Source organism: Mus musculus, chromosome 1, assembly GCF_000001635.26.
Source record: "Mus musculus strain C57BL/6J chromosome 1, GRCm38.p6 C57BL/6J".
Classification (NCBI taxonomy): Eukaryota; Metazoa; Chordata; class Mammalia; order Rodentia; family Muridae; genus Mus; species Mus musculus.
In genome coordinates, this window is record NC_000067.6 from 108,352,845 (window position 1) to 108,379,845 (window position 27,001).

Sequence of the window (27,001 nt, forward strand, 5' to 3'; positions counted from 1 at the left end):
ACAATTTTCCAAGCAAATGGACTGAAGAAACAAGCTGGAGTAGCCATTTTAATATCGGATAAAATCGACTTCCAACCCAAAGTTATCAAAAAAGACAAGGAGGGACACTTCATACTCATCAAAGGTAAAATCCTCCAAGAGGAACTCACAATTCTGAATATCTACGCACCAAATGCAAGGGCAGCCACATTCATTAGAGACACTTTAGTAAAGCTCAAAGCATACATTGCACCTCACACAATAATAGTGGGAGACTTCAACACACCACTTTCTTCAAAGGACAGATCGTGGAAACAGAAACTAAACAGGGACACAGTGAAACTAACAGAAGTTATGAAACAAATGGACCTGACAGATATCTACAGAACATTTTATCCTAAAACAAAAGGATATACCTTCTTCTCAGCACCTCACGGGACCTTCTCCAAAATTGACCATATAATTGGTCACAAAACAGGCCTCAATAGATACAAAAATATTGAAATTGTCCCATGTATCCTATCAGACCACCATGGCCTAAGACTGATCTTCAATAACAACATAAATAATGGAAAGCCAACATTCACGTGGAAACTGAATAACACTCTTCTCAATGATACCTTGGTCAAGGAAGGAATAAAGAAAGAAATTAAAGACTTTTTAGAGTTTAATGAAAATGAAGCCACAACGTACCCAAACCTATGGGACACAATGAAAGCATTTCTAAGAGGGAAACTCATAGCGCTGAGTGCCTCCAAGAAGAAACGGGAGACAGCACATACTAGCAGCTTGACAACACATCTAAAAGCCCTAGAAAAAAAGGAAGCAAATTCACCCAAGAGGAGTAGACGGCAGGAAATAATCAAACTCAGGGGTGAAATCAACCAAGTGGAAACAAGAAGAACTATTCAAAGAATTAACCAAACGAGGAGTTGGTTCTTTGAGAAAATCAACAAGATAGATAAACCCTTAGCTAGACTCACTAAAGGGCACAGGGACAAAATCCTAATTAACAAAATCAGAAATGAAAAGGGAGACATAACAACAGATCCTGAAGAAATCCAAAACACCATCAGATCCTTCTACAAAAGGCTATACTCAACAAAACTGGAAAACCTGGACGAAATGGACAAATTTCTGGACAGATACCAGGTACCAAAGTTGAATCAGGATCAAGTTGACCATCTAAACAGTCCCATATCACCTAAAGAAATAGAAGCAGTTATTAATAGTCTCCCAACCAAAAAAAGCCCAGGACCAGATGGGTTTAGTGCAGAGTTCTATCAGACCTTCAAAGAAGATCTAATTCCAATTCTGCACAAACTATTTCACAAAATAGAAGTAGAAGGTACTCTACCCAACTCATTTTATGAAGCCACTATTACTCTGATACCTAAACCACAGAAAGATCCAACAAAGATAGAGAACTTCAGACCAATTTCTCTTATGAATATTGATGCAAAAATCCTCAATAAAATTCTCGCTAACCGAATCCAAGAACACATTAAAGCAATCATCCATCCTGACCAAGTAGGTTTTATTCCAGGGATGCAGGGATGGTTTAATATACGAAAATCCATCAATGTAATCCATTATATAAACAAACTCAAAGACAAAAACCACATGATCATCTCGTTAGATGCAGAAAAAGCATTTGACAAGATCCAACACCCATTCATGATAAAAGTTTTGGAAAGATCAGGAATTCAAGGCCCATACCTAAACATGATAAAAGCAATCTACAGCAAACCAGTAGCCAACATCAAAGTAAATGGAGAGAAGCTGGAAGCAATCCCACTAAAATCAGGGACTAGACAAGGCTGCCCACTTTCTCCCTACCTTTTCAACATAGTACTTGAAGTATTAGCCAGAGCAATTCGACAACAAAAGGAGATCAAGGGGATACAAATTGGAAAAGAGGAAGTCAAAATATCACTTTTTGCAGATGATATGATAGTATATATAAGTGACCCTAAAAATTCTACCAGAGAACTCCTAAACCTGATAAACAGCTTCGGTGAAATAGCTGGATATAAAATAAACTCAAACAAGTCAATGGCCTTTCTCTATACAAAGAATAAACAGGCGGAGAAAGAAATTAGGGAAACAACACCCTTCTCAATAGTCACAAATAATATAAAATATCTTGGCGTGACTCTAACTAAGGAGGTGAAAGATCTGTATGATAAAAACTTCAAATCTCTGAAGAAAGAAATTAAAGAAGATCTCAGAAGATGGAAAGATCTCCCATGCTCATGGATTGGCAGGATCAACATTGTAAAAATGGCTATCTTGCCAAAAGCAATCTACAGATTCAATGCAATCCCCATCAAAATTCCAACTCAATTCTTCAACGAATTGGAAGGAGCAATTTGCAAATTTGTCTGGAATAACAAAAAACCTAGGATAGCAAAAAGTCTTCTCAAGGATAAAAGAACTTCTGGCGGAATCACCATGCCAGACCTAAAGCTTTACTACAGAGCAATTGTGATAAAAACTGCATGGTACTGGTATAGAGACAGACAAGTAGACCAATGGAATAGAATTGAAGATCCAGAAATGAACCCACACACCTATGGTCACTTGATCTTCGACAAGGGAGCTAAAACCATCCAGTGGAAGAAAGACAGCATTTTCAACAATTGGTGCTGGCACAACTGGTTGTTATCGTGTAGAAGAATGTGAATCGATCCATACTTATCTCCTTGTACTAAGGTCAAATCTAAGTGGATCAAGGAACTTCACATAAAACCAGAGACACTGAAACTTATAGAAGAGAAAGTGGGGAAAAGCCTTGAAGATATGGGCACAGTGGAAAAATTCCTGAACAGAACAGCAATGGCTTGTGCTGTAAGATCGAGAATTGACAAATGGGACCTAATGAAACTCCAAAGTTTCTGCAAGGCAAAAGACACCGTCAATAAGACAAAAAGACCACCAACAGATTGGGAAAGGATCTTTACCTATCCTAAATCAGATAGGGGACTAATATCCAACATATATAAAGAACTCAAGAAGGTGGACTTCAGAAAATCAAATAACCCCATTAAAAAATGGGGCTCAGAACTGAACAAAGAATTCTCACCTGAGGAATACCGAATGGCAGAGAAGCACTTGAAAAAATGTTCAACATCCTTAATCATCAGGGAAATGCAAATCAAAACAACCCTGAGATTCCACCTCACACCAGTCAGAATGGCTAAGATCAAAAATTCAGGTGACAGCAGATGCTGGCGAGGATGTGGAGAAAGAGGAACACTCCTCCATTGTTGGTGGGAGTGCAGGCTTGTACAACCACTCTGGAAATCAGTCTGGCGGTTCCTCAGAAAACTGGACATAGTACTACCGGAGGATCCAGCAATACCTCTCCTGGGCATATATCCAGAAGATGCCCCAACAGGTAAGAAGGACACATGCTCCACTATGTTCATAGCAGCCTTATTTATAATAGCCAGAAGCTGGAAAGAACCTAGATGCCCCTCAACAGAGGAATGGATACAGAAAATGTGGTACATCTACACAATGGAGTACTACTCAGCTATTAAAAAGAATGAATTTATGAAATTCCTAGCCAAATGGATGGACCTGGAGGGCATCATCCTGAGTGAGGTAACACATTCACAAAGAAACTCACACAATATGTATTCACTGATAAGTGGATATTAGCCCCAAACCTAGGATACCCAAGATATAAGATATAATTTGCTAAACACATGAAACTCAAGGAGAATGAAGACTGAAGTGTGGACACTATGCCCCTCCTTAGATTTGGGAACAAAACACCCATGGAAGGAGTTACAGAGACGGAGTTTGGAGCTGAGATGAAAGGATGGACCATGTAGAGACTGCCATAGCCAGGGATCCACCCCATAATCAGCATCCAAACGCTGACACCATTGCATACACTAGCAAGATTTTATTGAAGGACGCAGATGTAGCTGTCTCTTGTGAGACTATGCCGGGGCCCAGCAAACACAGAAGTGGATGCTCACAGTCAGCTAATGGATGGATCATAGGGCTCCCAATGGAGGAGCTAGAGAAAGTAGCCAAGGAGCTAAAGGGATCTGCAACCCTATAGGTGGAACAACATTATGAGCTAACCAGTACCCCGGAGCTCTTGACTCTAGCTGCATATATATCAAAAGATGGCCTAGTTGGCCATCACTGGAAAGAGAGGCCCATTGGACTTGCAAACTTTATATGCCCCAGTACAGGGGAATACCAGGGCCAAAAAGGGGGAGTGGGTGGGCAGGGGAGTGGGGGTGGGTGGATATGGGGGACTTTTGGTATAGCATTGGAAATGTAAATGAGTTAAATACCTAATAAAAAATGGAAAAAAAAAAAAAGAATTTTGGCTGCATTTTGCCATTGTTCTAAGCATTCTTGTGGCTTTATATAAGGACCACATCTATGTTAAATCTCAATAAGCAAACTGGTACATAAAACTTCTCTTCTCTTTCCAGAAGCTATGCCATCTTAGAACATATCATTTTTTAAACTCACACAAAAGGATTGACAGAAGATCTTGGAAGATATTTTGTTGTTGCTTAAAACTATGGTGTGGTTAGTTTTCTGTCACCTTCATAAAATCAGATGAATCTGGAAAAAGAAAATCTCAGTGGAGAATTGCCTCTGTCAGTGAGTCCTTTTGGTGTGTTTTCAGAGGCTAAGCCTTTGTGTAAAGAAGAAAATATGAGTTGTGAAGAGTGAGAACTCACAGTGAACTCAAATTTGGCATTCATTGAAACATCATGAAGTCAGGGACTTAAGGAAGGTGAAATCTAATATAGAAAGTGTGGCATATAGCTAGTCGGTGAAAATGGATGCTGAGACATACAAATGGGAAATGATCTTAGGTGAGACTCCCTGTTGACTCATTTCTTTATAAAGAATGAAGTCCATGTTGATGTGGTCATATCTCACATAAACAGATATCACTCTTCATTCTACAAACTGGATACATTTACTGAATAAATGCACACTGTGAGTAGAAAAGTGGCTGTTAAGAATAATGCAACCTTTTAAAATTAAATTCTATTTGGCATATCATTTGTGTCAAAGGTCAGCATGTTGCAATTTCGAAAATATGCTAACATTCTGTATTAAAATGAATAATTTAAGCATATTATCATATTTAAAACTACACTATATTCTAACAGGCATAGATATTCACATATATAGAAAACTTTTCTGCCTAAGATAGCACTCAACACTTACAAAATTCAAGATCTATGTACTAGCTCCCTCCAAATTCTCTCTCTCTTTCTCTCTCTCTCTCTCTCTCTCTCTCTCTCTCTCTCTCTCTCTCTCTGTGTGTGTGTGTGTGTGTCTGTGTGCCTGTGTGTATGTGTCTGTGTGTCTGTGCATATGTGTGTGTTTCACTTGACATATTATATAATACAAAATAACATTACTGAAAATAACTTTGGCTAAGGTATATTCTAAACGTATTTTTCCTGTCTTATTATCTGCTTATCTAATTATTCAACTGATTTTATATTATGGATGTTCTATTTTGTATTTCTATTGTGATAAAACAACATGACCAAGTATAACTTAGGAAATGCCTTTTTTTAATGACAAGACACTATGACCGAGACAACTTAATAAAGAAATCAGTTAATATGTGGCTCATAATTCCAGAAGGTAGTAAGATCCTTGACTATCATAGCAAAAAGCATGGTACTAACAGGCAGGCATGGTACAAGAGTAGTAATAGAAAGCTTATGTCTTGAGACACAACCATGAGATATATAGAGAAAAATAGAGAATGAACTTATTCAAAATCTAGAGATACTTTTAAACCACAAAGGCCACTCCCTGTCACATGTATCTCCAATAAGGAAAAGCACCTGCCAACAAGGCCACACCTCCTAATACATCACAAACAATGGTAAAGAAATTTTCAAATATATGAGCCTCTGGTGGCTATTCTTTAAACGACCACAGAGAAGAGTTTGTTTTAGCTTACAGTTATCAAGTCTCACTCAATCTCTCAGGGAAGTCAGGACAAGAATCTGGTGGCAAGAACTGAAGCAGGGGCAACAAAAGTTTCACAACCTGCTTTTTTACACAACTCCAGGCTACTGCCTCATGGTTTTCACCATCCAGAATAGTTTAGTTATTAATCAAGAAAATGCCTAGTAAGTTTACATTTAGACCAATCTTATACAGGTAATTTTCTAGACTGAGGTGTCTTCTTAAATGAGTCTAGCTCAGTAGTTCTCAACCTTCCTAATGCTGCAACACTTTAATACAGTTCCTTACCTTACAGTTATCACCAACCATAAAATTATTTCTGTTGCTGCTTCATAAGTGTAATTTTTTTACTGTTATGAATTAGAATGTGCATATCTTGTATTCAGGATCAAGGATACGTGACCACTGTGACAGTTACAACTCATGCGTTGAGCACCACTGCTCTAATGTATGTCAGATTGATATAAAAGTAACAAGTATAATGGGGTATTATAGAATTTCTGCTTCTGATTTTTTTCAAAAATTAACATCTTATTAATTCTTTGAGAGTACCATGGTATTTTGATTATTTCACATGTGTTTTGTTTGCTATTTTTGTTTTATTTGTTTAAAATAAAAAATTGTAAATGTAGATTTATTTGATATGGCTACATTAAAAAGATAAAGAAATTCAGTGAAACCCCATTTCTATTTTGGGGGTCCTGAAGTGAGATTAACGTATAAACAGATAGCGAAGGATGTGCTCATTTGTGACATCCTGGTTAAATTGTGACCCTGCCCACAATGATCCATCCGTATCTGGGAATCATTTATACCCTGTAACATAGTCTTAAGAGCTGTTTGAACTGTGTGAAATCTTTTTCTAGGAGATAGATCCCATTTCTTTTATTTTTTTTCAGCATAAACTCCAGGGAAAATTATCATTTCTTAGTTGTTCACTGATTCATTTATGGGGTAATCAAATTGGAAGACACAGTGTATCTGAATATTTTCATTTCTGTCAAACCCATAAGAGTACCCTCACTATCTGTGTTAATATCTCAATTTTATATAAAAAAAGTCTATGTCTGAAACAAATATAATAAAAAGAAATCAACTAGGGACAAAGTTTGGTATAGAGCTAACTGCCTCCAAGTTGAAGTATATTAATACCAGTTTTCATGATCTCTTGGCTTTAATTGCCTTTGCAAGAAGTGACATAATCAAATTTATTGGTATCTTGCTTAGTGTTGTATTGCTAGGAAGAGATGCCATGACTAAGAAATTCTTTTGAAAGAAAATAATTAACTATGGGCTTTCTTACACTGTCAAAGGATTAGTCGATGATTATCATGGTGGGAAATAGAAAGTCATGATTCTAGAAAAGTAGCTGAGAGATTTGTATCAGGATAACCCAGGCATAGAGTAGAGAAATATAGAGAGAGACACTGGGCCTTACACGTGCTGTTGAAACCTCAAATTCAACCTTTAGTGACAAAAGTAGAAAATAGAAAGATGTGTCAGAATACACGATGCTATGGAAAATCAGCGGAGTTCAGTTCCATGAAGCCATATCATCTGGTTCACCTTCACAAGTAATTCTAGTTCTGGGATATCCAATTGCATCTTATAGACTCTGAAAAACATTAACACAGATGTGTGCTCATACAAATATACACAAAACATAAAATAAATCACACAAACTAGTCTTCTGAGCCTTTGAGACTTAGATGGAAATCTACCTTTATTAAGTTAAATTATATTAAAATATTTTGTAACTTTTAAATAAGTAAAAGGATGCTGTAAGTATTCCCCTTATTTTCCTCCTTCAAGCTCTTCCCATATCTCACAACCAGTTTAACTGCCTCTGACATTTTTGATAACATTTTCTTTCGTATACATATTATCAAATATGTTTATGTACAAAGTACATAAATGCAACCGGCCAAGTCGATTCAGTACTGGTTCCATGTATAAGATTTTAGGGCTGAACATTTGGTATTAGAATTAGAGAATTCATCTCCGAGAAAGACTACTGTTCCCTTTTACAGCTATAAGTAACAAGCAGTTTGCCTGTAGGTGGGAGTCTTATGGCATTTCACTGTTCCAGGCTTGCATTTTAGCATGGCAGCCACATTTTTGTGGTATCACGAGTAATATTCCTTGTTAGTTCTAGGGAATACAATTTCACCATTGTTCTCTGGCTCTTATACTCTTTTTTTTTTTTTTTTTTTTTTTTTTTTTGCCTTTTTCATCAATGTTATGTGAGGTTTTTGTTCCAGCATTGTTTTGTAGTGCATCCTTCTGGACTTGCACCACATACTCAGTTTATGTATTTCAACTAGTTGTGATTTTGTGTAACGGTCATTGTCTTCTGCAAGGAGAAGCTTCTTTGATGATGGGTAAGAACTACATTCCTTTAAGAGTAAATGGAAAATTTTAGAATGCCGTTAGGAATTATGTCAATCTCGTCTAGGAATAATAGCAGTTCCTTCTCTATGACCCACAACTTCACTAGCCAGGCATATGGCCAAGTTTATAGGACCAAGCAAACCTGGCTGCCTTTTGAGAAGGTTTTAAGCCAGTCCTTTGTTTAGGAATTCTTTCAGGTAGAATAATATCTTAAATTTTTCAAAGGATCAAATTTCTCTAAAGAAAAATAATCCTTTTAGTGAGTGTCAGGTAGAATACCTATGAATCCAGAAGAAGTAACTCAGTCAAAATTCTCAAAGAAATGCTGCATAAATTCTTTAAAATCTAACTTTTATTTTAATCTCTTAACTTCATTATCCATGAGTATGTAGAATGAAACTATATGAAAATAGGCAATAAATGAAAGGCTTTCAAAACAACGTATTTATACCTGTGCAATTCGACACTCAAAGATATTTAAGGTGAGGTCAGTTTCCAAAACAGTAGGGAGATTTAGAATCTAAGAAAAAGATTCCCTCAAGGAAAATGTTACAGTACTTAAAATAGTAAATTCTCTCTGGTAACAAGTATCAACTTCATAATGTCTGATGAGATTTAAGACATCCATCAATTTGGGAAAATGTTTTATACAGCATGCCTATGTAATACACTCATATCTATACTCTTAGGAAGAAAAAAAACAGGGATTATTTTTTATGCTTTGACTCCTAATCTAAAAAGAAATTAAAACAAATACAGGAATAGATGCACAGAAATATACACAGAAAATAACTGGAATTTCTGATTGTTTCTTTTAAAACTAATCCTGACTGTGGTTCTTTCTCTTGTTCTCTGAATAGAGAGCAAGAAACAATGTCATACTTCAAGAATTTGGGATTTTTATTCTGCACAACACATTGTCTTTTCCAAATTTTCTAAGCATGCAGAACATGTTCTAGGTTCACACGGGCTGGCCTTGAACCATTTATAGGGGCTTGTTTGTCAAAGTTCACAGCATTGCAACATTTACTGCTATTCTAACTTTCTCTGCAATGTTATGGTTGTAATTATTTGGTGTTATTCTGGGAGTTAATTGCCAGAAACAAAATTAAGGGAGCATGTCTGATTCTTTCCTTCCTCTGAGACTACTGAAACAGGAATTGAAAAGAGGTGAGCCTTAATATCAATCCAGCATGGACCATTTCTCTTGTCATTGGTCTCATTGAAGGAGCTCACTCAAGAAAGTCACTAAGAGGTCAGAAGATTTTAAACAGACAACATAGGCCTGCAATACAACTTACAAAGTCTTTCAGCAATTTGGTATAACTACACTGAGAACCAGCTCATTTTTTCTTTTTATGTCTACCAAAATGGACTGCTAACTAAAGCCCTAAATTTCATTGTGTTAATAGAGCAGTTTTAGGTTTAAATGACTCAGTTTCATAGCTATTGTCTTTTCAGACCATTATATGTTAAATTATTAGCAAATAGAAATTTTATATCATTTGAGAAAGTTGAATGACATCATTGTCTAAATTTTAATGACATGGTGACTCAGTCTGAAGAATGTTTGAATACATTTTTTGGCTCATTAATTCTCAAAAAGGATTACCTCCAACAAGATGTAAAAGTCAGAAGGGTCTATGCCATAACTTTTGGACCCATAACCCTGGATAATTCACAGTTTACTGCATCTAGTCTGACATTTGCTTCCCCACATTGTCAGAGGAAGTCGCTGTGTCTGCTCAGGATTGTTTCTTTTCTCATTTGGAACAGCAAACCTTCAGCACCATTTGGTTCTATTTTTGTCTTGACCTCTATCTCAATTTCACTGAGAATATATCCCTCAAGACAATTCATAGCAAGAATGTGCGCTTGTCCGTGTCTGCATCTCCTTCTTTCTCATTCAGCTTTCTCTCTCATACGTCCTATGCTTCTCTTAATAACCCCATGTTCATTTCAAATACAGACAATTACAGAGAACACTATTTGTCTTAATTGCTGAGCTTCCAACAGATGTTTTCTTAATACTGGAAAGACAGCTTCATCTAAAGGATTGCTTTAAGAAAACACTGCCCTGCATTAAAATTTTCATTGTTATAATTTGGAGAGCATTCACATTCTACTTTGAAGGGCATATAGATTTAAAAATAACAGCACTTAATATCATATAAACCTGCAATTGACTTTAAGTGCTTACATGCTCATATAATGTATGTACATGCTAATGGTGATTTCTAGGAAAATTTCTGCTAAGATATAGGTCAAAACACTGGAATCCTGCAGGCATCTCAAGGCTTATCAGTCTATTCTGGTCTTGAGGAAGTAGAGAGATGGGGTCAGGTGATTGTTGCAATACTGTTCTATATAGTGAGAAACACTCTCTAAAATAGGTTTTTTTAATTGTATAATATGTAAGTGACTTCAGAAGGGAAAGAAGTATGTATTAATCAAAACATAAATAAAGCTTCATATAATCCTAATCTCATTAGCCTATAAAATTTTCTTCAGTCTACAATGCACATTTTAGAATATAATATTTTAATAAGATTTGCTAGAATACTCAAGTTGATTACTGGGATGCATGCCTAACTTGCCTCTGGGGTGCATGAACACTGCTCACATGCAGCTAAGGGGAGGCAGTTCACAGTCTGTAATAGGGGTTTTAACGCCTTGTTTTCCAGGGTTAAAAACAGCAGAGTCTGAGATTGGTGTTTTGGTTCCTATTTCCTATGTACCCAGATGCCCCCAGCTTGTAGCCGGGGGTTAGGACCTGGCTGTGGTCCAAGCTTCCCCACAGATCATTGGTGCCAGGCAGGAAGGGGAAGGCAGAGCTGTGGACAGGCAGCATCCAGTTTGGTTTGAGTGAGTGCTAAGAGTACTGAGGGTCTGGAAGAGAGAAGGCCTTTTTCCTGAACTTTAGGCCCAGCTTTTTAAGGCCTCTCCCTGTGGCAATCCTTAATAAACTAGACAGTCCTTGCTTGTCCAAACTGTCTTATTTAATGGTGTATATGAATGCATACACATTTCTCAGGGCGAACCAGTGTTTAAATCTTTTGCAGAAAGGAATGCCCAGGAAGGGAAGCTCATTGACTAAACAACCCAGGCCTATCTAGATATCTCATTAGCATTGAGCGTTCCAGGTTTTTATGCTACAGTGATGTTTTGTCGCGGTCCTCTCACTGGGATGTTATGGTTATTGTTCTAGATCACGTAGTTTGGCAGTGAGCTGTCTCCATGCCTCCTGGTCTTAATTATGAGTTTCACAGGATTTGACCCTGCCCATCCATAGCAGTTCTGATTGGTGCCACGACCAATATCCTCACAGTTGATTATTTAAATATACTCTGAACTTTTATAACATGACAAAAATAACATAATTTCTATGCCTTTTTCAATTCTAAATTATATTTTGAGTTTAGATTTATAATAATTTAACATTTAAGATTAAAGTATGGCAAGCAAAATTTCTTTGTTTTGAAGAAGTAGTATTCTTTCTGTTTTGATAAGTCAATAGGAATAAAGGGATGAGACCTGGAGTATTTCACAAAGTTTTGATTTATTTATTCATACTTCTCAACATAGTTTTTCCGAACGTTGCTCACCAAAATATTTCATAATAGTAAGTATGCTGTATCAATGGGCAGTTGCTTACCCTGTTTCTAGTGAGTGATTCTGAAATCTAGAAACAGTTCTTAATCAGTTTAACTGGTTAGGAACTTTAGAAAATGAGGCAAAATTAGGCCATGTAGAGTTCTCTGGGACACTGCTCACCTTTTTCCTATATCATTATCGGTTTGCCATTTTTTATAAACCTCTACATTTCATATTATGATACAACTCATCAGTGCATGAGACTAAAGAACATTCAATTTGCCTAAGACTAATGTTTTAATGCATATTAATAATAATAAATATTTAAGAGGATGAAATAAATGACTATATGAAGATAATTTCATGGGTTTAAACTATTTTGGAGATCTTAGATGTTAATATTTGTCATAGATACAAATCTTTTTTCCAGTTATTGACTATATAATTTCTTTCTTAATATGTTAGTGTGTTTATGTGTGTGTATGCATGTTCAAGCAGATTTATGTGAACATGTATGTGCATGATTATAGAAGTGTAAGGTTAACCTTGGGTGTCACTCCTCAGGAATACCTTACTACTCAGTAAAAGTCTCTCATTAACCTAAACTTCACCCAGTAGGCTAGACTAATGAACCATCAGTTTCAGAGGTCTGTTTTCTCCACACTCTCAGCACTGAGAGTAATAGTAACTGTATTTTGCTTCTGTGGGTTTTGGTAATTAATCTCAGCTCTTCATTCTTGCAAAACAAGCCCTTTACCAACTGAGAGTCTTCCTGTACTCTATGAGGCCTGTATCTCAGTTGTTCAGCAAGGGAAAAGTAGAAGCACGTTTTCTACATGCTGTTCTATGTAATTTTGTTATAATGAGCAATTTATCACCTCAGAATGTATGATGGCTATTGTTGGGAGTCAACATCACTACATCGTGGATTATCTAAAGTCCACTGGGCACACGTGGGAGAGATTTTTCTTAATTTTCCTAATTGACATCATTTGAGATTGAATGACCCTACCTATGGACCACACCTTTTGGTAAGAAAGAATTTCTTGCTCTTTGTCTGCTTTCTCTCACTCCCACTGGAAAGTTTGCTTCCTCACTACCATTAGAACCTGCTGCCCCTTTGGAATTCCAGTGTTCTCTGAAGAACATCTGAGATAGCCAGCCTGCTCAAACAATTGACTTTCAGATTTTTGGATTTTCTGTCCTGAGGCAGCTATTGTTGGAATAGTCCAACAACGACGTGTGCATCACTCTAATAAAGCCCATGTGTATGTTTACTCTATCAGTTCTCTTTTACTAGAGAATCCTAAGAAAAAATATTAACTTTTCTTTTCATTAGAGAAGAGTTTCCTAGAACAAGATTCCCTTCAGGTAAGAACATAATGTCACTAGATCTTGGGGTTGTGTATATCAGGAAGTCTGCTAAAAAGTTATAGATTCCAACTTTTTCACTTCAGATTTGTGTACAAAAATAGCTACTTTAACACTTAAAATTCTTGCAAATAATTGCTAGAGATATATACTATGAGATAATATTTATTAGTAGTATGCTAGTATTGACTAGGATCTAATTTCTAATTTATTTTACAAAATGTATATTAATTAGTATAAAATTAAAGAACATCTAAAAGATAACATAGAAACATGAAAGTATGAGAGACTGAAATCAAACTGTAGCCAAAGCATATTTTAAAATAAATTTGAAGAAACAATGAGAACCATATATTTTGCGATAACATGAGTAATTTATCCAAAATGTAGAACATTCTATTGGTGTATATCAAGCATTCAGGGATAAGTGGGATGTCTCCATCACACACACAACACCCCCCCCCAACATGTACTTAGAAGGTATTTAGAAGAGGAAGTAGAAAGACCCTCAGGGGATCAGGGTGGGGGGTGTGATTTAGGAAAGGGTGTGCTGTAGATTAAAGGACTGACATATATGAACTCATGGAAAATGGTAGTACACAGAGGACTACATGGATTCAGTCCAGAAGGGGGCTTAGAGTGGAAAGTGAAAAGGGCCTCAAACCCCTAACCAAAAGACTGTTGCAATTGATATCTGCTTGCAAAGGAAAAATGGTTTTATCTAATGGATTCTCACTGGGTCTATTTTAAGGTAGGCCTTATACTCATCCAGAGATGGACATCACAAAATGAAGTCAATTATAATTACTGTAGACTTTTTTTTTCAAATGTTTTTGCTTCTGTTTCATTGATGTTTTGATTGAATATTTTGGTATCTATCTTTTTTTTGTTTTAGTTTTAGTTTTTATTTGCTGTCTCTGTCTCTGTCTCTTTCTCTCTCTGTCTCTGTTCCTCTCCCCCCTACCCCCACCGTGTGTGTATGTGTGTGTGTGTGTGTGTTCATGTCTTAATGGTTTGGTTGATTCACTTTGCTTAATTTTTTTAAAGAAAGAGAAAAATATAAAGCAGTTGTGTAGAGCAAATATAAACCAGTTGTGTAGAGCAAAGAGTATCTGGGAAGATCTAAGGAAAGGGAAAATATTATAATAATAATAGATAACATAGAAATGAACAAAATAAAATAAAATAAAATGACAAATCTTAAGGATATGAAGTAAAAATGACAGAAATGCCACAAATCATGTAGACAAAATGTCAATTTATTTAAATAAAGATTGTTTTTTTGAATTGGAAAAGCAATTTAATTCAAGCTGTAAAATCCTTTCACTATATATTCCTTAACTATTAAGCATCCATGGAGAAATACTAAATTAGACTCAAATAATAATAAAAGTTCATTTACAAGCTCATCCCAAGAATATATAGTTGCAAATTGGTGGTGAGAATAAAAGATAGAGGACAAGATATGTGAAGCTTACTCCAGATATTACTGCGAACAAAAAAACAATCAAAACATTAATTACGTATTCAAGTCCTAACATTAGAACAACAGAAAAATTAATCAAACAAACAAACAAAAACTAAGAAGAAATGACAATACACACTGCAGTGGGAAAGACATTTGCAAAGTACTTAGATGTATGCTAAATACAAAATCAAAGACAAGAAGGAAAAGTCATTTTTGAAAGTGGGCGAAAGTCCTGAACAGACTTTGAACAGACACACAGGTGACAAATAAGCACCTAAAAAATACTGAATATTATTAGATATGAAGGGACTTCAGAGCCAAACCTCATGAGAAACATTTGCAGCCATATTGCAGTGTCTGGAATGAAATTAGCATTAGCACTAAATCCAGTCAAAGACTCAGAGAATATTGAAGACAGACAAAAATGATTGATCATTGTTGGGTGGCTTTTGTAATATGCTCACAATTAAGTCCAATAGGAAATATCAACACAGGATTTATAGTATAAAATAATCAGTCATCTAGAATTCAGCAAGAGGCAGTGGCTGAGGTAATAGGATCTCCTTTTCAGTAAGATAAAAGTACACACACACACACACACACACACACACACACACACACACACACACAGATACACACAAAACTCCAGGCTAATGCCTTAAGTATGTGTATGGATTGTTAATGTTACCATGAGAAATAGAGATTCTGACCAACCTATGGTTGGGCTGAGGCACACATGATGGTCTGCTGTGATTCAGGCTTGAACAGCAGCACGGTTTTAGTTGGTTTCATCAGATAATAATGCTTGACTTGGGAAGTCGAATGATGAATCCAGATGGTTTAGCAGCAGCAGCGATTAGTTTCTGCACTGCATTGCCCCAAAGAAAGGAGCATTAATCTGCCAGCCTGTGTTTTTCCAAGTGGCAGACCAGACACTGGGCTCCTGGAAAGACTGCAGGCTTCAGACAAATTGTACCAAGCTTCACAAAGGTGAGCACTGGCAAGACACCTAAAATTGTCTGAGTTCTGTCCAGTGAACTGTGCCACCAGCTCATTTTTCTATTCTTCACAGCTGGTGTTGAGGTTGAATAGATGCTCAAGCCCAGAGGATCGCATCAGTTTTTTGCTTAGCCAAATCATCAGTGAAGCAGGCCCAGACTTCTAGGAGAATCTCTCTGAATGATACTCCTTAGCAGGTTCCAGGACCCTTTGTAAAAAAAAACCAGGGGAGTGGAGGATGATATTTTGGTCTAACATTCTTTTATCTGTATTTGGCACTTTCAAGAAATGTAAAGAGAGAACAAAGCAAAAGCCCTCACATTCTTGTTGATATGATTTCTAGGTGACACATGTGGCCTTGGGTTCTTTCTAAGTTTGCAAGTATATGGTTTCAAGCTAACTCCAAGTCAAATTCAGCCGTCAAGTTTCAGAGGAAGCCAGTGGAAATCATAATCTTGAATACGATTTCCCAGTAATGTTTCTATAGCCCCAAGGGTGGTCTATGCAACAAGTCAAGTAGCAGCATCATAGCATCTACATCAGCTCTGTAGACTCAAGGCTCAAAACCATTGTTAATTATAGTGAAAGCACCAAAAGGTTATGCCAACATTTGCTATGTTTCTTACATTCAGAATAAATATTTATGGCCCAAACAAACAAAACTAAGTGTGGGTTCTTCAATACAAATGGCCAAGAGTGTCTCATTTAAGCATGTGTTCGCTGTAATATTCAAAAAAGTCCTGTAGTGCGTGAACTTATTTACTTTGGTGGAGGGGAAAACAGCAGTCCTTCCTGGATTTCCATAGATGTTAAGTGTTTTGGATTTATTCACACTTTTCCCAGAAATGTAAGTTGTTAGACATTTACCTGACTTACTCAGAGGTAGATTAGTGTCTGTTACTGATAGTCATATAACACCCTATTCCAAGATATTAACACCCTATCCTACCAGTTAAGAAGATACTATGTATGTAGTAAAAGCTATGAAGATCAATTAGTAGAAGTATCCAGGTACACTCTGACTGACCATGGATTGCAAATGAAAGGAGGATGGATTTAGAGAATTCACTTATGCCCTGATTGCTTCTGGTGCTTTCCTTGAATTAGAGAATAATGCCTGTTACTTAAGTTCTGCAGGAAGTACATAAGTATAAAATTGAATCCAATTACCATAACAATTATCTTACCTTTAATTAGCTCAAAAGATACGACTTGTTTCTTTAAGTCTGTAGGCAAATATGATGACACCTTCTTCCCTGGTCTGGAGAACACTGAAACCTACCCTACATTCACCAGCACACCCCCAGTCAAATATTGTGTCTTTGACCCCTTTCAGGGAAATTGCAAGATAGGCCCATTCATTAATCATCTTTATTTACCTCAGAGTAACTGAATTTAGGATGATAGTTGTAATCTGCCCTGGTAGCACAGAGAGGCAGTCTGCTCATGCCATGAAAAAGTTTGAATTCCTTTTTGTTTTTATAGTCAATGAGGTAGCCCATGACTCAAGCACATTAACATTTTTAATATTTGTAACTGGTCAGCATTCTGTTTTACACAATTAATTTGCCATAGGTGGCATCTTTTCAGCCTGAGAAATCATTAACTAAGCCACTTCACTCACACTGGTGCTTGAAGACATCATGGTTTTCATCCTGCCTGACGGAGGCATGGGTCAAATAAGGTGACTTAATTGGAGGAGTCATATTATTCCCAACTATCTGTTCCTTGCTACTGAAATAATGTCACCTTGTCTCTTTCCGTAGGCTGGTAAAATTATCCAGGGTATTAAGCCTGTCTGCAAGAATTTCTCTAGATTTCCTTGGTTAATGATCTCAGTCTGCAATGAGTCACCATTCTCATTACTGAGAGCTCAGTTTTGAGAAGAATGTGCTTCCGAATCATGGACAATGACTATGTTTTCACACAGGAGATTTTCTGTTTCAGGGAAATCTTAGACAGGCCAATTCCCTTGCAGCATGATTTTTTTGCAAAATGCTAGAATAGTTTATTGGCCTTAGTTTATGTTAAGCAAGATTGCAGGAAAGATAGAGAAGCTGTGAAGCAAGCCAGCTGTTTCTACTCTTTTATAAATAATTTTATGTGATATGCATCCTAATTTTACAAGTGAACCAGATAAAATCATGGTTATTCATTTGGTTTCTGCCCATAGCTATGTTTTCATTGTTCTAATAATATATGCAACATATAGTCACATTTTTGAGACTATTACCTGAAAACATTCAATATGAGACTATATAATGAGAATATAACCAGCTGTGGTCATTGCTAGGGACACAAGTTTCCTTTGGCTTGTGAAGAATTATTTACTTGAATTTAGTCACATAGTTCTCAGGAAATATGGAAGAGTGACAAGGCTCAAAGACTTGCTTGGGTTTATTAGACAACATGGGAGAATATCAGTCTCCCATACAGAATAGTCAGCAATAACAAGGGAAAAAATTGTACCACTCACTAGTATGTTGTGTGAAATCACCTTTTCATTTACACCCTATTTAATTAGCAATAAAGTAGATAACCATATAGTTTTCAGCCAAGACTACAAATCTATATATTTACTACCAATTCACAAAAAAGTCAGACTTTTTACATTTTACATATTTACATGCAAAATGTTGTCTCCCTTCCCAGTCCCCAGTCACAAAGTTCTTCTTCCCAGCTTTCCTCCCCTTCACCTCTGAGAGGCATCCCCCAATCCTTGTGCATCAAATTTCTGCAGAATTAACCTCAACCTCTCACACTGAGGCCAGACAGGGCAGTCCTCTGTTATATATGTGCCAGGGGTCTCAGACCAGCCTGTGTATGCTCTTTTCTTGGTGAATCCGTTTCTGGGAGCACCTAGTGGTCCAGCTTAGTTGACACTGTTGGTCTTCCTAAGGGGATGCCATCCCCTACAGCTCCTTCAATCCTTCCCCTAACTCTTCCATAGAGATCGCAGACCTCTGTCCAATGCTTGGCTGTGAATATCTGCATTTCTCTCAGTCAGCTGGTGGTAGAACCTCTCAGAGGACAGTTATGCTAGGCCCTTGTCTGCAAGCACAACATAGTATCAGTAATAGTGTCAGGGATTGGTGACTGCCCTTGGGGTGGATCCCAATTTGGGCTACTCACTGGTTGGCTGTTCATTCAGTCTCTGCTCCATTTTTGTTCCTGCATTATTTTACACAGGAACAATTTTGGGTTGAAAATTTTGAAGGTGGGTTTGTCCCATCCCTCCACTGGGGGCAGTGTCTAAATACTGGAAATGACCTCTTCAGGTTTTATTTCCCCCCTATCATAAGAAAAAGAAATAAATATTATGAACAATAAAATAACTTCTTGAAGAATAATCATCCTTCAATCTGCACTTCAGAGAAATAATGATAATATTTGCATATGATAATATCTTCAGAGACAGACAGGTTGATAAGTGGAATAGAATTGAAGTCCCAAAAATGTACCTACACACCTACAGACACTTTGTTATCTTTGACTAACAGGCCAAACCAATACAGTTCAAAAAAGGAATTATCTTCAACAACTGTTGCTTGTCTAACTGGATGTCTGCATGTAGAAGATCCATATTTATCAACCTGCACAATATTCAAGTCCATGTGGATCATAGACCTCAACATAAAACCAGATACACTAAATCTAATAGAAAAGAAAGTGGGAAATAGCCTTGAACATGTTGGCACAGGAGAAAATTTCCTGAACAGAATACCAATGGCTCAGGCTCTAAGATCAACAGTTGACAAATAGGACCTCTTGAAACAGAAAAGCTTCTGTAAAGCAAAGCACACCAACAATAGGACAAAACAGCAACCTACAGATTAGGAAAATCTCTTTACCAACCCTATATCCAGAAAAGGGCTAACAACCAAACTTCATAAAGAACTCAAGAAGTTAGACTCTAAAAATTCCTATTTAAAAAATGGGGTATAGTGCTAAACAGAGAATTCTCATCAGAGGTCAGATGTTTTTAATGACTGCACAAGACTTCATGTTTGCTTTCACAAAGCCATGACTTCTTTTGAACCTTTATATTGTTAGAGAATTTTATACATACAAGTTTTGATAAAATCTACCACTTCATTTATGTTTGTTCAGCTTTTATCACAACCTATCCACCCCAAATTTATGTGCTGTGTTGTTTAAACTCATCATGTCTTTTTTGTGCCATCAGTATGTGCGTGAATGTAAAGTGATCTGCTATATCATGGGTATTTTTTGAGTTTCTGCATCTCTGAAGAACATTTTATAAATTCTTGTACTTCTTATGGAGATCTGAAATAACCAATGACAAGGTTACTTCTCCTGTAACTCCGGTAAGAACAGGTGACCTTTAGTCCTTGTTTCACTAGACTACATCATCTGGAGTCATCATCTTAAAATAGCTCTCCAGCTGGTTGTGGGATTTGGAAGTCAATCATCCATTCATGTTTGGATACTGGCTAAATTGACCTTGCATAGGTCTTGTGTGTCACTCCCTCTGTGAGCTCATGGATGCAAGGACTTTGCCATGTCTCAAAAATATTGATTTGCTGTAGTCATTCAGTACCCCAGTATCTTATGATATTTAAGAACTCTCATAAGAGATGAACCTTGATCCTTGAGAAGGTGAGTATAATATAGTAGATCTATTTAAAAAGGAACCTCAAAGTCTCTGATGTTAGGCATCATAATATCTCTGTATCAGTCACAACCTATTGCAAAAAGAAGCTTTTTATGATGAAGGTTATAACTGTGAGTGCATAAATAAGTACATATGTGGTTATCTGATATTGTGTCTATTTAGCAGAATAATAGTAACATATTCATCTCTAGTTCCTATAATATAGAGTTCTCATTACATCTTTCATAACTCCATCTTCATCACTTGAAGTCTGAAAAAATTATTTTATTTTATATTAATGTATACAATTAATAAAGCCTTATGTTATTGAGGTTAGCAGAAGTTACAGGATCTAGATCAGAAAATAAAAGATAGTTTATTGCTTGAAAACATAATACAATATTTGTCTCCATAATTGAGGCTCAGATGCTAGAAGCAAATGTGATCAAGAATAGAGCATGTCTTTCCTAACTCACACCACAGAACAGCTAAAATAGCTGGTAGAGATTTCAAATTTTTATAAATAGCATAAGTTTGAGTTAATTTCAAAATCACATGAATAAATGTTAAATATTTCATTTAAATATCAATGTCAAAGTTTTTCTGAAAGAGATACAATAATGAAAAATGTATTATTCACTCTTATATTTTAAAATTTAATCATACTTTGTTTTATTCTTTATATTGGGACAAAATCCACATATTTGTATTTCAAAGATGCGTTTTATGTACAACTTAATTGGGTGAACAACTGTAATACTTAATTTATGGATCATATATCTGCAGAGTGGTATTTAGATGTTTTAAAAAATGATACCTGTCACTTTCAATTGCCTCCAGCACTGAAGTAGAGAACATTTGAAAGTAAACTAGTAAACGTTAGTTTACATTACACACTATTATAGGTGTTATGAATGCCAACTAAAAATTTAAGGGTATAGAATATTTGCCAATTATGTATTTTTTCCTGAAAATACAGCACATAAATATTGTGGCATATATATGAAGAAACATCATTCTAAAGGGATAATGAGATTTTCTCTGTGAAAATTGCTTTCACTAAAATCATGATTGCAGGTTGGTTGGAGGTATAGCTCAAAGTTTACACATGGTTTCTATGGATAAAACCAGTGCTCTATTTAATATGTAACATCAAGGAGAAATATGACAGAAAATATCACGATGGAGGATTATTAAAAACCAGAGTTAAGTCTTTCAGTTTGTGAGAGAACAGAATGTTTGAGCCTTTTGGCCCATTTCTTTTGTCATTAATTTTTGCTAACAGAGTTTTTATCATGAAGGAGAGCAGTCCTACGGCTGTGGACAAAGCTTTGTCCATATTGAACTACAAAATTGCCAGTTTCTTCCCATGCAGGGCAGGGGCTAATGTCAACAGGCTATTCTTGCTGTGTTTTTTATAAAGTGTTTCACTGGCTGAATTATACCTGCTAAGCTAGCAATACCAAGATTCAACTTTGCAGTGCAGCAGCCAAAGGATAAAGCAGGTGGTAATTTAGTGCATCCTTTGGGAATAAATTGTTGCAGACGGCTCTTCATGTTTCTTCCCACCCCACCCCACCTCAACCAGGAATAAGAATGGGTGTGTTGTAGGTGAAGAATTGGAAGTCACATTTTCTTCTGTTTGTTATTCTCTCTTTGATCTCTAAATATCCTATTGCCTTCTTGTTCTTAATTGCATACAGCCTGTGCCAGTGTTTATATGCACATTTGTGGTTTGTGTGCTTGCATGTATAGCTATGATCAGATAGGTGAGAGCACTGAGGAAATTTGCATTATCTATATTTTGTTTTTAGTGATTAAAAGTCTGATACTTATCTTCAATTCATTCCTTTTTCCCTTCTCTTATGTTCTGGAATATTCTGACCTTTACTGACTTTGCTTTCTGTGGTTTTATGGTCACAATTTATGTAAGATCGAGAGCTCAGATATTAATTATGATGCAGGGCACGTGTTTGCAACTACAGAACCAACTAAAAGGAATTTGGTGAGTCTGAAAAATGATCAAGAAGAAAATTTGCTTAATTGCTTAAAATATCTCCACACATATCTTATATATTCTGCATCAATAGAATTTCCTTACTCCTATCTCAAGTTTCTCTCACAATCACCCTTCATCCTCTCATCCTTTTTATTTTCCCAGGTAATAATACTTTTAATTTAGACCATACCTGCCTATTTCATGTGCACAATAGACCAAGTGCACTGTCATATCCTGGAAAGCTTCAGGCTAAGGTAAGCCACTGAGATCTAATCAGTATCATGCTCTAAACTGTATCTGAAACAGACACACACACACACTCCTGCCTGTACCCAAATGGACAATCCCAAGAGTTAGATACAATGTAGAGAAACAAAAATCAATAATGATGACCTTTAAATGTTAGAAGAAGTGGGATAAAGGAGAGGAATGGGGCTGGCAAATGATGAAAATTGATTGTGCATGTCAAATAATGAAAAAAAATCATATGATCCACTGATAAGTATTGTATTGCTTACTCAAGATATACTACATTTTTGGCTCCACCTATGTATACAGTTATTTTTTGGTAACTTTATTCATACCACATAAGGATGTTAGGTCTGTATAGCCTCCAACTTCATAAATTAGAGGAAAACTCCATTAGTGATGTAAAAATATTCACACAATTAGTACACAGAAACTTAGATGCATGCTGCTGATCTTTCCTTTTGAAAAATGCTTGCTTTGGGACTCACTGATATACAAATGGAGAAAATGATCTAACCCATGAAACAGGTCTTTTAGTGTCATGTTCTGTTCTATGTTTAACTTAAGGAAAGAAGAATGAATGGTAAGAAGCAAGGGACACTACTTGCAGGAAAGATTTTTGAACCATGCATTTACATAACTATCAAGTGGGAAATGAAGATCCATTTAAAGATATTATTTAAAATAATATCATCTGCTATTTTTCATATTTGAGATAAGATTCACATATATTCTATTCACATAATTGGTATCTAGTACATTGTGGATTTACACACTAATAAGTAAAATATATGTGCAAAATGTTTAATATTAAATTAAGTGTCCTGAATGTACATTGTTAATATAATTTCCTCTCCTATTGCTCACATAGATTTTTCATCCTGTCTTATCTTTTCTGACATATAGGTGTAGAAGATTCATATACCCCAACATAATGTAGTCATATTTACATCATTTTCTAAACATTTATGCTTGTAATTAAAATTGGTAAGTTTAAAGATTATGAAATATTTGCAGTCACAAAAAAATGAGCTTACTTAATCAAAGACCGAATACAATATGTGAGTTATATTAAGTAGGGTCAACTCTGAAATAAGGGCCTATGTGGAAAATTATTATTTTAAGAAAAGAAGTTGTTTTATTTCTTGACATCGTAGAATCTAGAAAAAAAAAGATTTTATTTTATTGTATTTATTTTTTTTAACCTCTGAGTGCATTTACTTAGCCTTTTGGACATCTTCCTGTTTCTGTCTGAAAAGGTTAAGAACCGTGTCTCGCCCATCCAAGGCCTGGCAGTCGAGCCTACAGAGAGCAATTTCCACTGCTGTGTAATTCTGAAATAAATAGAACTGGTAGCAAGTATGAGTGCTGAGTGATGTCAGGGTGGCCCCAGCAGCCTCCAGAGGGCACCGTGGGGACAGTCTCAAGGTGTCTTCTCATGGTTGGGCACTGTGCAGTGTGTGGTAGTATCAGGCTGCCTACAGCTTGCCCAGGAAGTTGTCCAGCGCTGGAATGCCCTCCTTCAGGCGTTTGTGCTTGCTTGTCTCTGCTACCACTTGGCTGGACTGCTGCTGTTGTCTAAGGGGTCCCCAGACAGGATCTGCCGGTGGTCAAAAATGCACTGAGGGAAGGCCTGGGCACCAGTTTTGGATCGATGGTCAGCAGTGAAGCCAAAGGACTCATTGAAAGTCAAGTATGCCTTGTCCATGAACGTGGGGCTACTGGCCACCTCAAATGCATGGCCACTCTTCCTGTTCAGGACACCGTAGATGCCACCCAGCATTTGCTCAGGACATTGGATCTCCACCAGATAGGTTCCATGAGGCAGGGCTGTATAGGCAGCACACTGGCATAGAGGCATAGTGTTCTGTGGGGATGATCTGGCCACCTCCCGGGTGGATAACATCAACAGGCATCACATCATGAACATCAAATCGCACATCATGCATGTTCTCCTCACAAAGAGCACCCTCCTTAGTAGCCCACTGAAAGCCAGCCACCACACTGTCCTTGATCTCATTCAGGTACTGCACACTCTTGTTGATGTCGGTGAGAAAGCTGGGATCAGTGCCATCAGGTCTGAAGCTCCAGATCTTGAGGGATTCAGCAGCATCCCAGGCATACATTTCGGTAAAGTAGCAGGCACGAGCCTTGAGCTCCTGGTGATGTACTTTGCCATGCAGTCAGGGAAGGGACAGACCTTCATGTACATCCAGTTGAGTTTGTTGGGGAACTTGGACAGATACAGAACATTGGACTACTCACTGACTGTCTCTTGGTATGACACTACAGGGTCAAATCTCTTCATGAGGATGCAGCCATGACCCTCCTCCAGGTCCTTAAGGCAGATCTCCAGGTGCAGCTCACAGGTACCAGCAATGATGTGCTCTCCTGACCCTCAGTGATACACTGCACCATAAAGAGAGACTTAGCCTGCTGCTTCAGCCTCTCCACCAGCTTGGGCAGGTCAGCTGGGTTATTGGCCTTCACTGCCACCCTGACAACAGGGATGACTCTGAACTTCATCACTCATGTATTGTGAATGTGGTGATCAAAGGTGGTGATGTCCCGCTCTTCACAAGGAACTGGTCCACTCAGACCAGCCCCACAGTTTCCACAGGGCATATCCTCAATCAGCTTCATATAGGAGCCTATCCTCAGAATAGTTCTCTGGATAGGCTTCAGAGACAAGTCCTCTTTCTTCCCAGGCATGTAGTTCAAGCTCATGATCCAGACCTTCAAGCATGTGGACACCAACCCAGAGAACACTCTACCAAAGGCATAGAAACGGCCTTTGTCAGAGGTTGGCATCATCTTGGAAGTATATATCATTAAGGGGTCCTTTGGGTCACAGCTAATACCCTCAAAGCCTCATCATCAGATGGCCCCTCGTACAGCAGCTCACAACTGTGCAGTGGCAGAGGACAGCAAGTGGATGGTGATCATTTGCAGCAGGGTGTTGCTTGTGGGCAGCCAGTGGCGCATCACAGCCTTGAGAAATAGTTTGCCCTCCTTGTCCTTATCCTCATTGTCCAGCTTGATGTTCAGCTTTTCAATCATCTTGGTTGTTTCCTCCTTCCTGAAGTTCATGATGGCGTTGAACACCTTGAAGATGGGCTGGCAGAAGATGCGGGGAAGTTTCTTTCCATCTGGGCTATTGGCAGACTTGCTGAACTTGACATTGGCCAGGTCAAAATACCCGGTCTCCCGATAGTTTCTTCATCATGGCCTCTACTTTGTTGGTGCACTTAACTGCCCCTAGCTAGACTTTACCCTTGGTTGCAAATGTGGCCTTGTACATTTCTGAAAACTGCTTCAGAGTAAAGGCCCAGCCATGCAAGCCAGAACCAAAGCCTACGGACAGGATCACTCATGATATTGCCCATGGGCCCACTATCATCCTTGCTATAGGTAGAGATGCTCTGGAAGGTCTGGTAGAGCTCCCCCGGCTCCAGCTGCCGCTCTGGCAGAGCCTGGTACATCTTATTCATCGTCAGCACAGGCTTGATGCGCTCATAGCAGCACTGATTCTGTACGCATAAACACATACTCCTGACACACAGTCCACCACCGCCAGAGCTCCATCTGTGACACTCAAGGCAGTTCTCATCTCTGAAAAGAAGTCCAAGTGGCCTGGAGAGTCAATGAAGTTGATGAGGAAGCCCGAGCCATCCTTGATGGTGGTGATGAACTTAATGAAGTACAGGTCATTCTCAGCGAGCTCATAGAAGATGGCAGTGGACTTGATTGTGATGCAGCACTCCTGCTCATCCTTGCAAGTATCGGTGAATCGTGTCTCCCCTATCCTATCTGATGATGCCCACCTTACACACAAGGGTGTCGGTCAGCATAGACTTGCCATGGTCCACATGAGCAATGACTGACATGTTCTGGATGTTGGCTTTTTTTGTCCATGATGGCTCGGATCTGATCTACTGTGCAGTTCACCATGGTGGCAGATGGCGACGGATTCTGAGTAAGAGTTGTACAGGGAGGTTGGCTGCGGCAGAAGAGCAGAAAAATGATTTTAAATGATAACAATAAATAATAATGTGGAACATATTTCTAATTAAATTTTGATTTATGTATCGACATTTGACCATTACACTTGGCTCTTAGGGAAACCCAGTCATCGGCAAGAAAACAAATATTTTGAATTGCTAGCTAACATTTTGTTTTGAACTAAAATTGTGGCAGCCCCTCCTTAATGAGGAAAAACTGCAGAAGTGATTCAGAAGGACTATCAGAGCTGAAGGATAGGGTAGCACAGAGGGTGCTGTGTCCTTGGTATGATATTGACTTTAACAATACACAGGTGCAGCAACTTTGGTTGCTTGTATAGGGTCTGTGACAGCAA

General features: G+C 37.6%; 1 pseudogene; it reads right to left on the reverse strand.

Moving 5' to 3' along the window:
* Gm5702 (predicted gene 5702) lies at positions 23,847-26,638 on the reverse strand (annotated as a pseudogene).